This window comes from Myotis nattereri (assembly GCF_964212035.1).
Source record: "Myotis nattereri genome assembly, chromosome: 1".
Classification (NCBI taxonomy): Eukaryota; Metazoa; Chordata; class Mammalia; order Chiroptera; family Vespertilionidae; genus Myotis; species Myotis nattereri.
The window spans coordinates 134,866,502-134,878,508 of record NC_138075.1 but is presented as its reverse complement, the minus strand read 5'-3'; the positions used below and the strand labels follow the sequence as shown (position 1 = coordinate 134,878,508).

General features: G+C 39.4%; 1 protein-coding gene across 1 annotated transcript in view; it reads right to left on the bottom strand.

The window, feature by feature from the left end:
* Positions 1-12,007, bottom strand: part of MALRD1 (MAM and LDL receptor class A domain containing 1) — a gene marked incomplete at both ends in the record, with an annotated part of 616,248 nt that overhangs the window by 182,935 nt on the left and 421,306 nt on the right. The window lies entirely within an intron of this gene.

Below are 12,007 nucleotides of genomic sequence, written 5' to 3'. Positions count from 1 at the left end.
TCAGACAATCTAATAGTCGGCCAGTTGGCCAGTCACTTAGGCATTTATATATTTAGATTATTGTATTACTAGTGGCCCAGTGCACGAAATTCATGCATGGGGGAGGGTGTGTTCCTCAGCTTGGCCTACACCCTCTCCAATTTGGAACCCCTTGAAAAATGTCCTGCCAGTTTACGGGGATCAGGCCTAAACCAGCAGTCAGACATCCCTCTTGCAATCCGGGACTGCTGTCCCCTAACTGCTCACCTGCCTGCCTGCCTGCCTGATTGCCTCTAACCACTCTGCCTTCTGGCCTGCTCGCCCCCAACTGCCCCCCCCCTGCTTCTAGCCCGCTTGCTCCCAAATGCCCCCCGGCCAGCCTGATCACCCCAAACTTCCCCCCCTGCTGGCCTGCTTGCCCCTACCTTCCCTCCCCACTGGCCTTCTCATCCCCAACTGTCCCCCTGCTGTCCTGCTCACTCCAAACTGCCCCCCCAGCTGTCCTGATCACCTCCAACTGATTCCCACTGATGGCCTGCTTGCCCCCAACTGGCCTCCCTGCTGGTCTGCTTACCCCCAACGGCCCTGCCCCCCACCAGCCTGGTCACTCACAACTCCCTCTTGGCCTCTGACCCCCTCTACCTTGGCCCCGCCACCATGGCTTTGTCCAGAACATCTGGAAGGTCTCCTGGAAGGTCTCCCAGTATAATTAGCATATTACTCTTATTAGTATAGATATATTTGTCTGTAAATATGATTATGATTGCAGATATGAGTAGGACCAGGTAAAATTTTATAGAATGGGCCTTTTATTACAGATGGTTTGCCATGTATGCATTTTTTCTAAAGAAGTAAAAATTACTCTAAAAAATGTTTCAGGAAGACTGAGAATTTTACAGTATCTGCTTTTCTTCCAAGAAAGTTGTCACTTTTATGCCAGAGTGAGAATTATTTGTATGCTTTGTATGTCAGCATTGGGCCACTGTGACTGGGGGGCACTTAGCTTGACTTGAGAGTAATTATTTTGCTCACTGGCTAGGAGAGAGGGTGTGTGGCAGAGGAGATAAATACTGGGTTCTGGATTATTCATAGATTGCTGACTTTCTGGATTGATTGTGCAAGCCCCTCCTTTTATTGATGTCCACCTTCTGTTGACAGACATCTACCCTGAGAGAGAAATGAGATGAAACTCTCTTTCTTTTCACTGTAAAAAGCATTTGAATTCCTAAGGTGTGATAAGGCCACCCAGCCATCCACAATCAAGGCACACATTTTCATGGAGGATGTTCCCACTCTTGAATAAATTAAAACAATTTTTTTCTTTTAATTTAAAGTTTCTTCTATAACTGTTTTCTTGTTACTTAAAAGCTAGTTTTTTTTTGAAACTGCTTCCAAAGCTTTTCAAGCTGTCTATGTCCTTGGAATGAATTTATAAATAAGAATTGAGCCCGGCCGGTGTGACTCAGTGGTTTAGCATCGACCTATGAACCAGGAAGTCACAGTTTGATTCCAGGTCAGGCCACATGCCCAGGTTTTGGCCTGATCCCCAGTACGGGGCGTGTAGGAGGCAGCCGATCAATGATTCTCTCTCATCATTGATGTTTCTATCTCTCTCCCTCTCCCTTTCTCTCTGAATCAGTAAGAATATATTTTAAAGAGAGAGAGAGAGATAAAGAGAGAGAGAAGAGTGTATATGTTTGTAAATAAGAAAACATGCATTTGATGCTCTTAGAAAGTCTTATTTTCTTTCATTAAAACTTGTGAAGTATAGGGAACTCCATAGATTCTCTTAATTTGAAGAAAGTTAGAGGGAAAGGTACTAATTCAGAGTTCCTTGGGAAAATGTATCATTTATATATTTTTTTATGTTCATTTTTTTTAAATCAAAAACTGAAATATTTTCTATTCAGAAATATATTTGGATCTAAATATCTTCTATAATTTTAACCCTAAAATAAGAATTTAAATATTTTAAAAATGGTTGGGATGTTTGTTTTTTTTTAAAAAAGTTAGGTTACTGGAGTTCTACATGTTACTGGATCACCTGGGGTAATTTTCTGATTGGAAAATTAAGAATTATAGTCAGAGGGAAGTACATTAGAATTTTAAAAGAACATATTCAATTTACTTTAGAAGCCGAACCTATCTTATCATGTGACTTGTTTCGTATGTCTGTTAAACTATATTATCACATAAGCATTGCTGCTATTGGGACAAACAGTGACAGTTGATTCAGGTCATTTGTATGCCCACTGTTTTAATTTGTATGTTCGTTTTGACTCTGTCATATGCTCAATCTTCAGTGGAAGTCATGAGAACCTATTATTTTTTCCTGCTCCCCCCTTTATGTTGGAAATATTCTTTTTTATCCAGAGGGACCTTAACTTTGATGTAAGGGATTGTTTCCATTGCCAACTTTTTTCTTCCTTGCCAAGTAAGAGAGTTGTTGTGAACTCTTCAGTGATGCCTTCCCCAGGAGATTTGCAGATGTGGTTGGGAAAAGTCATTTCATCCTTGACCTTTGCATGTCAGGTGCTGGGGTACCCGAGTGCTGCCTGGCCGGTGCCCCGGCTCTCTCTCCCTCCAATTGCCATGATGATCACAGGGCCGCAGGCCACCCCGGCCCCCGGGGTCAGGGGTTGCCACCTGGCCTGTGCCCTGGCTCTCTCTTCCTCTGATCGCCATGGTGATCACTGGCCACAGGCAGCCTGCTGCCCGGCTTTCTGATGGCGATCACCGGCTTGGGGGTGGGCAAAGGTGGCCTTTGCCTGCCCCCCAACTCTTGCCTGCTTTCTGGGTTGCCGATCACCATTCTTCCTTCTTCCCCCTTTCGCCTCCCATCATTGCACGTATGCAAATTAACTTCCATCTTTGTTGGCGATTAACCGCCATCTTTCTTGGCAGTTAATTTGCACATCGCCCTGATGAGCCAATGGGAAGCATATCGAAGGTATGGTTAATTACCCTTTTTGTCTTTTATTAGATAGGATTTTCCATACAAACAACTGAAAATCTACTTTTGCCCCACCCTGTATTTTTTTAAGTGGTGGCTGAAGCATCACACAAATCATAGTTGTTTTCCTTTAACATTCTTCTCAGACTTTAATCTCATCATAATTAGTAGTAGAACATTAGTAATTAACTCCCCTTGAAGTATACAAAAACATATCTTAACAGAAATCTGCTCTGAACTGATATCATAATAAATTCCAATACATTACATAAAGATTAGATAAAACAAAAGAAAAATTTACAAATCATATATACTTTTTAAATCCTCACTCAAGGACATATTTTCACTGACTTAAGAGGGAGAGGGAGAAAGACAGAGAGAGGGAAACATGGATGTGAGAGAGAAACATTGATGGGTTGCCTCCTGTAGGTGCCTGGACTAGGGATTGAACCACCCACAACCTAGGTATGTACCCTGACCAGAAATAGAACCTGCAACCTTTTGGTATACAGGATAATGCTCCAACCAACTGAGTCACCTGTCCAGGGCATCATATCCTATCTAATAAAAGCCTAATATGCTAAGTGTCCAGTCATCCATTCAACCAATCAAAGTGTAATATGCTAATGATATGCTAAGGCTGCTCAACTGCTCACTATGATGTGCACTGACCACCAGGGGGCAGACGCTCTGACTGGTAGGTTAGCTTGCTGCTGGGGTCTGGCCGAGCGGGATGGGCCTGACACGCCCTGGAGCCCTCCTGTGGTCTCTCCCCTGTTGGCCAACCTCCCGCGTCCCTCCCCGGTCCCAATCATGCAGTGGTGGGGTCCTTTGGCCAGGCCTGTGCCCTCTCGCAATCTGGGACACCTTAGGGGATGTTGGAGAGCCAGTTTCAGCCTAATCCCACAGGCCAGGTCAAGGGACCCCACTGGTGCACGAATTTGTGCACTGGGCCTCTAGTGCTTTGATAAGACTCAGTATCATTTGACTTTTCAATATCTAACTGTGTCACTGACCTAACTCCTACTCTCCTAAGCTAATGAATATGGGAATCTTCCTGTACTAAATATCAGACATCAGGGTGAGATGGCCATATAAGCATGACATGAAATAAAGGTTAAAAGGCCAGAAATATGAAGATTTAGATGGAGCTGTAAATAAGGACCACACATCCTATGATGATGTACTAGAGAAGGGCTTGGAATAGGCTCCATTCATGGGGGGGGGGGGGGGTATTTCAGGCTTAGAGAAGTCATTCAGCTTTTTTCTCAGGTATAACATAGAAATAATGTCTGTTCTGTCTGCCTAAAAGGAAGTGTGGTTATCATCTGCCTTGCCTGCAGGGCTCTGTCTACAAAGTATCAAGTAATTTACATTTGTTGAACACTTTGTACTTTAAACTGCTATTAACACAATAAAGCATTAACCTCACTAAGATTGGGGTTATTGTTTCACCTTGAGTTGTGAACATAGAAGTGCACTATAGTGAGCATGTGGGTTATATTGAGCAGCATATTTCAGTCCAGTTACTTTTCAAACACTAGTTAATTCATATCCTCAGTTCCTAACACATTGTGTGAGGTATTTAATAGGCTTTTAAGAAATGCTTGTTGTATTAATTAATTCAAAATACATGGCTGTCAAAAATACAGAATGAGATACAGCCAAATAATATGACCTACATAAGTATTTATCAAGTACTATTCAATCTTAAATGCTGGAGTGAATATAAAAATACAAAAGATGTGAGTCCTGGAGTCTATAGTCTAATTGTGGAGATGGTCGATTATGCCATTTAAAATAAAGAAAGTTATGAAGGAAGGGAAAACAGAGACAGCAGCCATCTACATTATACTGTTGTTAATTCATGTCACACAAATGTCACTCTTGCCATTAAATCCCGTGTACACTATGTCTAAACACTATTCATGTGCAGACTAGAGAGTGGATTAATGTTTGTAGTTTCTTTCTACTGTTTCAACAATGGCTCCAACAAGACTCATAAATAGTTATGTGATGGGCATTGAAATGTCCTCCTTATGTATCTAATTCTTCATCCTGGTAACAATAAGTGAAAAGATCTACAAATACAGTTTTAATTAACAGTAATGTTGTGATGCTTATAAATAGACCAGAGGCTCTTTGAATCTGTTGGCCTTCTCTGAAAGAATTTTGTTTTTCCCAGAGGGTCAAAATTAATTAATGTTCATACAATTTATTTAGCAGCCTATTACCTTAGAGATGCCTAAACAAGTTCAATGAACCATGTTAGTGTATCAAGGATGACATAATCAAGCTGCTTTAAGGAGAACACTTTGTAAAAATATACTGTATCAAGTAGTAATTAACAGGAAGGATAATAAAGAATTCTGTCAGAATGATTACTTTTCTTTATCTCTGGACCACATTACTTGGGTACAATATTGGATAAATAACCAGACACAAACCTTTTTATGTGGTCTTTAATGAACACACACAAGCTATGAAAGCTTAAAAAAATAAGTAGTGCCATTAATAGTCCTTAATTGTTCCATTAAAAGCTATCAACTGATGACTTTTGTTTGTCTTTTTGAACATGCATGAAACCTTCTCATATCCATTGATTATACTTTTATTTTTCCTAAACTGAACCTATAATACTTTTTGTACCATTAGTAATATTATAATGCTGCAAATGTTATCTAAAGAACTACCACATAAACAAACAAAACAAAAACAAACTCATAGATACAGAGAACAAACTGATTGTTGCCAGATGGGAGGGCAGAGGGTGAGAGAGGTAAAAAAGGTGAAGGGATTGAGAAGTTACAAATTGGCAGGTACAAAACATTCATGGGGATGTAAAGCACCACATAGAGAATATGGTCAATAACACTGTAATAACTATGTAAGGTGTGAGGTGGGTACTGGACTTACTGGGAGTAGTATCACTTTGTAAATTACATAAATTTCTAACCATTATGTTGTATACCTGAGACTAATATAATACCAGATGTCAATTATAATTGAAACAATTTTTAAAAAATTTAAGTAATTCACAGGCATTTGCATCAAGATATTTCTGTCTGGATCTTAGTAGCAAAATTCAAAATTGGCTTATTTCTCATAACTTCTTAAGTAAAAAACATATCCTTAGGAATAATCATAAAAGTTAAAAAATGTATATTCATTGTTGTGATATTTATATCACAACTGTAATAAATGTCACAACAGTAAATATACATCTAAGTATATATTCATTGTTGATATTTATTATAGTGAATGTGTCAAAAAATAATTTAACTTTAACATTAGATAATTTTATAAATTATGATATACCCCAAATGTAAAATACTATGCTATAATTAAAACCATATTGCTAAAAATATTCCATAACATAAAAACCTACTCAGATTACATTTTTAAATTAAAAAATACAAAGCTTATATAGATGGTTATATCACTCTACTGATATTATGAGACAAGTTTTTATTTTTTTTGCTTAACTATATTTTAAATTTTTTAGGAAAAGATGGATCCTTAGTAATGTAAAATTGATGAAAAGAAATATTGAACAAAACTAAATGTTAAAAAAGTGAAAAGCTTTTTAAGTGGCAAAGATTAAAAATATTCACCACAATTCCACAAACACATAAATGTTCTACTATCATGTATATCAGATTTTCTTATGAGGTGCAATTCCTGTTTTACTTATTTTATTTTAGGTTTATCATCCTCTCCTTTATTTGAACCCTATCACCATCCAAGTAGTAATCCATGTTAATAAATGAATGTGAATGTTTTATCATAATTTTATCTATATTAATATAGTTATTCATATAAATATTTACCTACATATTTATTCATATGAACAAATAAAAGATGTAGTCATTCTTTGCTTTAGAAAAATTGGGTCATACTATATAATAATTTTGCATATGGCTTTACCCCTTTAACAATATCTTCTGGAAATCCCTACACATTAACTGTGTAACATGAAACTGTTGTAGTGATTGCGTGGCATCGCACGCTGCGTGTTTAACAAGTCACACTGGCCTCCAGGTTGTTTCCTCCAGGTTCTCAACAGAAGCGGGGGAGGGGAGGGTGGTGATTTTGGCCCCAGAGAATTTCTAAGACATTTTGACTTGTCAAGACTAGGAGAGAAGTCCCACTGCAACTGGTGGTCAGAGGCCAGGGATACTGCCCAATATCCTACACTGCACAGGACAGCCCACGCCAGCTAATTCCATTACCCAACCATCAGGGGGCCCAGGCTGAGACTCCAGCCCGGTGTCTGATCTCAGGGCATTGGGCGCTGGCTGTCACTCTACTGTCACTCTGTCACTTTCCTTAGGCATCCACATGGCTCACTCCTCACCTCTTTCAAGTGTTGTTGTTGTTGTTTTCTTAATGGGGTTTTCTCAATGCAGCCTACTTTAAACAGTATATTTTAACAGCCATCCCTTCCTCCCCTGTTACCTGCCAACTGCAATGCACACACCCATTCTTGGGCCTTCTTGCTCCTACTTCATTCTTTCTTTCTCCTCAGCTTCTAACAGTCCATACAATCGGAACTGTTTGTTTATTATCTTGACTCTCCTTGTAGAAAGTGAACTCCACTTCGGTAGCAATTTTTATCTGTTTTATTCACTAATGTATTCCCAGGACTAAACAGTGCCAGGCATTCAATAGACCAATAAAGCAACAAGGAACAAATAACTGAGTGTAAGAACAATGGAAATTCATTTTATTTCTTTTTTTTCAACCACAAATAATGCTGAAGTAAGATTCCCTATACACATATGTTTCTGTATCAGTCTTTTTATTTCTATACTAGAGGCCTGGTGCATGAAATTCATGCACGGGATGGTGATGGTCCCTTAGCCCGCCTGCACCCTCTCGCAATCCAGGACCCCTTGGGGGGTGTCCGACTGCCAAATTAGACCAGAAACCTGCAGTCAGACATCCCTCTCATATTCCAGGACCGCTGGCTCCTAACCGCTCGCCTGTCTGCCTGCCTGATCGCCCCTAACTACTCACCTGCCTGCCTGATCACCCCTAACTGCTTGCCTGGCTGCCTGGTCACCCCTAACCACCTCTGCCTTGGACCCTGCTGCCGTGACTTCATCTGGAAGGACGTCCAGAATGATGTCTGGAAGGTCGTTCCACTGTTTGATCTAATTAGCATGTTATGCTTTTATTATTTTAGACTAGAGGCCCGGTGCACAAAATTTGTGCAGAAGGGGATGGGTTCCTTAGCACAGCCTGCACCCTCTCCAATCAGCAGGTGATTGCCCTTAACCACCTCTGCCTGCCTGCTTGATCACCCCTAACTGCCCTCCCCTGCTGGCCTGATTGCCCCCAACTATCCTCCCCTGCTGGCCTGGTTGCCCCCAATGGCCCTCCCCTGCCAGCCTGGTTGGCCCCAACTGTCCTCCCCTGCCAGCCTGATTACCCCTAACCCCTTGCTGGCCTGATCTCAGCCCCAACTGTCCTCCCCTGCCGGCCTGATCGCCCCTAACTGCCTCTGCCTCTGTCCCCACCACCATGGCTTTGTCCGGAAGGAAGTCAGACATCTGGAAGATGGCTGGTCGACCTGGTATAATTAGCATATTACTCTTTTATTAGTATAGAGATATTATAGGAGAGGATTGCTTAAGGGGGGGTAAACCTTTTTCAGCAGGAGGAGATACTCTTGACAGACAAAAATACATAATCCCTGTATCTGGACTGATAGCTAGCCATATGCACTGTACTGCCACACCAGCCATTAAAACATTGAACCACTTTCTAACACCAAACAGCTGTTGCCCTTAAAACCCCTCCTCAGCCCCCACCTTAGGTTCTGCCTTTTCAGTTTACCCAGCTTTGGTTCTGATTGGTCAGTTTCTATGCCAGTCAGCATCCAAAGCTCCACCTCCTTGGCAGCCATTGACTCCTTGCAGTTCACCCAGATTTGGTTCTGATTGGTCATTTTCTATGACAGTCAGCATCTCCGGGACTATCTCTGGTACTGATCCACAGCCGTCAGGGCAGCTGGGAGGTCATTAGGCCTCCAGCCTGGCCCTAGGCCAGAGGCTAATGACCTTGCTGCACCTGCCTCGCCCTGCCCATTCCCTGCCACCCCACCCGCCCACCACCCCTGCAGCCACCCCACCAGCTTTGCTGTGATAGGAGCCTGTGGACCATGGGGGAGGGACCGAGAGATGCTCCATGCACTTCCTGGTGACCAGTTGTCCATCAGGTTGTTTAGGTTGTGACGTCCCCTGACCTTTTATAATGTAGATGGTCAGAACATTTTCCAAACCATGAACATTTCCCATAACCATGTTTGAGCATTCTTCCCCTGCTTCTTTACTCTTTCTCTCAGCCTTCTATAGGTTGTTTTTGAAAATATTTTTCCAACTCTTTATTATTTAATTTGCATTTTTCTGATGACTTGTGAACTTGAGCATCATTGAATATATTTGTTGACTATATTAATGTTATCATCTGTGAAGTGGTTATGCAAATGTTTTCTAGAAGTTAAAATTTTCATTTATAATAAGTTTGTAAAAGTTAGATATAGATTAGATATAGATATAGATGATAGATATAGATATAGATATAGATATAGATATAGATATAGATGACATAGATATAATCTTACTTGTAATCTGTAAGGAAAATTTTTCTAACCTATTATGTGCCTATTGATTTTATTTATGAAACTTTTAGACCACAGTTAAAATTTCATATAATGAAATATGTACATCTTTTCTTTTGTAGCTTCTGAAATTTTGGAAGTTAGATCCTGTCTTTAAATTGCACATTGCTTACCCTCTGTTTTCTTGCAAGAATTTTATTTTTATTATTTGTTACATTTAAGTTCTTAATCAATCTGGACTATATTTATGTATATGAAATATGCAGAAGAAAAATGGGTTTAATTTCATTTATTTCCAGGTGAATAACCAGATATACCAGCACCATATTAAATAATATATCTTTTTAATTGGATTAACTTTTGTTATATATTAAATCCTCCTAATTATTGACCTCAGTGTCTTGATTCTCTTTTCTATTCTTTTAACATATAATCTGGTGTATATTAACTTCATATTTTTAAAGAAAAAAGCAACTTGGTAAAAGGAAGAGGAAATATAACCTGGCAGGTCAAGAGAAATAAACATATTTAATTTGAAGATGAATTAGGGAACTTTAAAATAAGAATGAGTACACATGTTGTAACTGAATATCATGTCATTGTCAATCTGCCTGAAATATAAAAACAATAAAACTATTGTTCTTGTCTCACTAGTCATAAAATGTCTGGGCCAACCTCATATATTTTTTCTATGAAAAGTTATTTTAATTCATATAATCTTGCTCTTTTTCATTGTGCTTATGCTTCCATCCTTTTGAGTAATATTTTATTTGTTAGGTTTCTCCAGAAAAGTAGAACTAATAGAATATATAGAAATATAGAAATATCTATATATATGAAAAAGTAATATGCAAATGACCAAACAGCAGAGCAACCAGAATGACTACTCGACCAGTCGCTGTGAGGTGCACTGACCACCTCTTGGTCCCTCCCCCCTCCCCTCGCCCCCCCCCCCCTCCCCAGCCCCTGGCTGGTAGGCTCCAGGGGAAGATGGCCCTGCTCACAGGCCAGGCCTAGGGACCACACCTGTGCATGAATTTTGTGCACCGGGCCTCTAGTATTTATTATAAGTAAATGGATCATATGATTATGACGCTGGTAAGCCTTAAGTGTCCAGTGTGGGCCAGCAGACTGGAGCCCCAGGAGAGCCAATGGTGCAGATGAAGTTCAAAGGCAGTCTGTTGGTGAAATTAACTTTTGCTTGGACAGCCCATGTTTTGTTCTATTAGGCCATCAATTGATTGGATGAGGACCACCCATATTATGGAAGGTAATCTGCTTGAAGTTTACTGATTTAAATGTTAATCTCAGGACATATAGTCAATAGACATATGAAAAGATGCTCAACATCACTAATCACCAGAGAAATGCAAATAAAACCACAAGGAGATATTTCCTCACACCTGTCAAAATGGCTATCATCAATAAATCAACAAAAAACAAGTGATGGTGAAGATGTGGAGAAAAGGGAACAATTATACACTGTTGGGGGAAAGTAGATTGGTACAGCCACTATGGAAAACTGTATAGAGGTTACTAAAAAAATTAAAAATGGAACTGCTGATCACCCAGTGATTCCACTTTTGGATATATATATATATATATATATATATATATATATATATATATCAAAAGAAACCCAAAACACTAATTCAAAAGAATAGATGAACCCTTATCCTATGTTCATTGCAGTGTTATTTAAAAGAGCCAAGCTAAGGAAGCAATCCAAGTGCCCATCAATAGATGAGTGGATAAAAAGCTGAGTTACATACATACAATGGAATATTACTCCACCATAAGAAATACCAAAATGTTACCATTTGCAACAGCATGGATGATCCTAGAGGGTATTATGCTAAGTGAAATATTATGCTAAGTCAGTCAGGGAAAAACAAATACCATATGTAGAATCTGGAGGAAAATCTAAACAAATAAACAAAACAGAAACTGAATCATAAATACAGAGAACAGACTGATGGTTGCCAGATGGGAGAGGAGTTGAGGGACTGGGTGAAAAAGATGAGGGGATTGAGAAGTACATATTGATAGTTACAAAATAGCTATAGGGACACAAAGTACAGCATAGAAAATGCCAATAATGCAGTAATGATTATATACGTTGCCAATTTGGTGCTGGAAATATCAGGGGGAACATATTGTGTCGTACACATGAAACTAAATCAAAATAATATTGAATGTAAAAAAAATGTTAACCTTGTCCAATAACATCCTCTAAGTTGCTACATAAAATTAACGATCACAAATTTCTCATGTTATTTTTTATTTCTAAGAAAACTTATTTATAAAAAAGTTATTTTTTTTATCCCTAGGGAAAGTTAATTCCTAAAAGAAGAAAAGTGCTGAGTAAGCAAGACTTCAGACTCAAAGTAAATAAGGTTACTAGCCTGCTTATACTCTGACTCTACTAACTGTAAAACCATTAAAGGTTA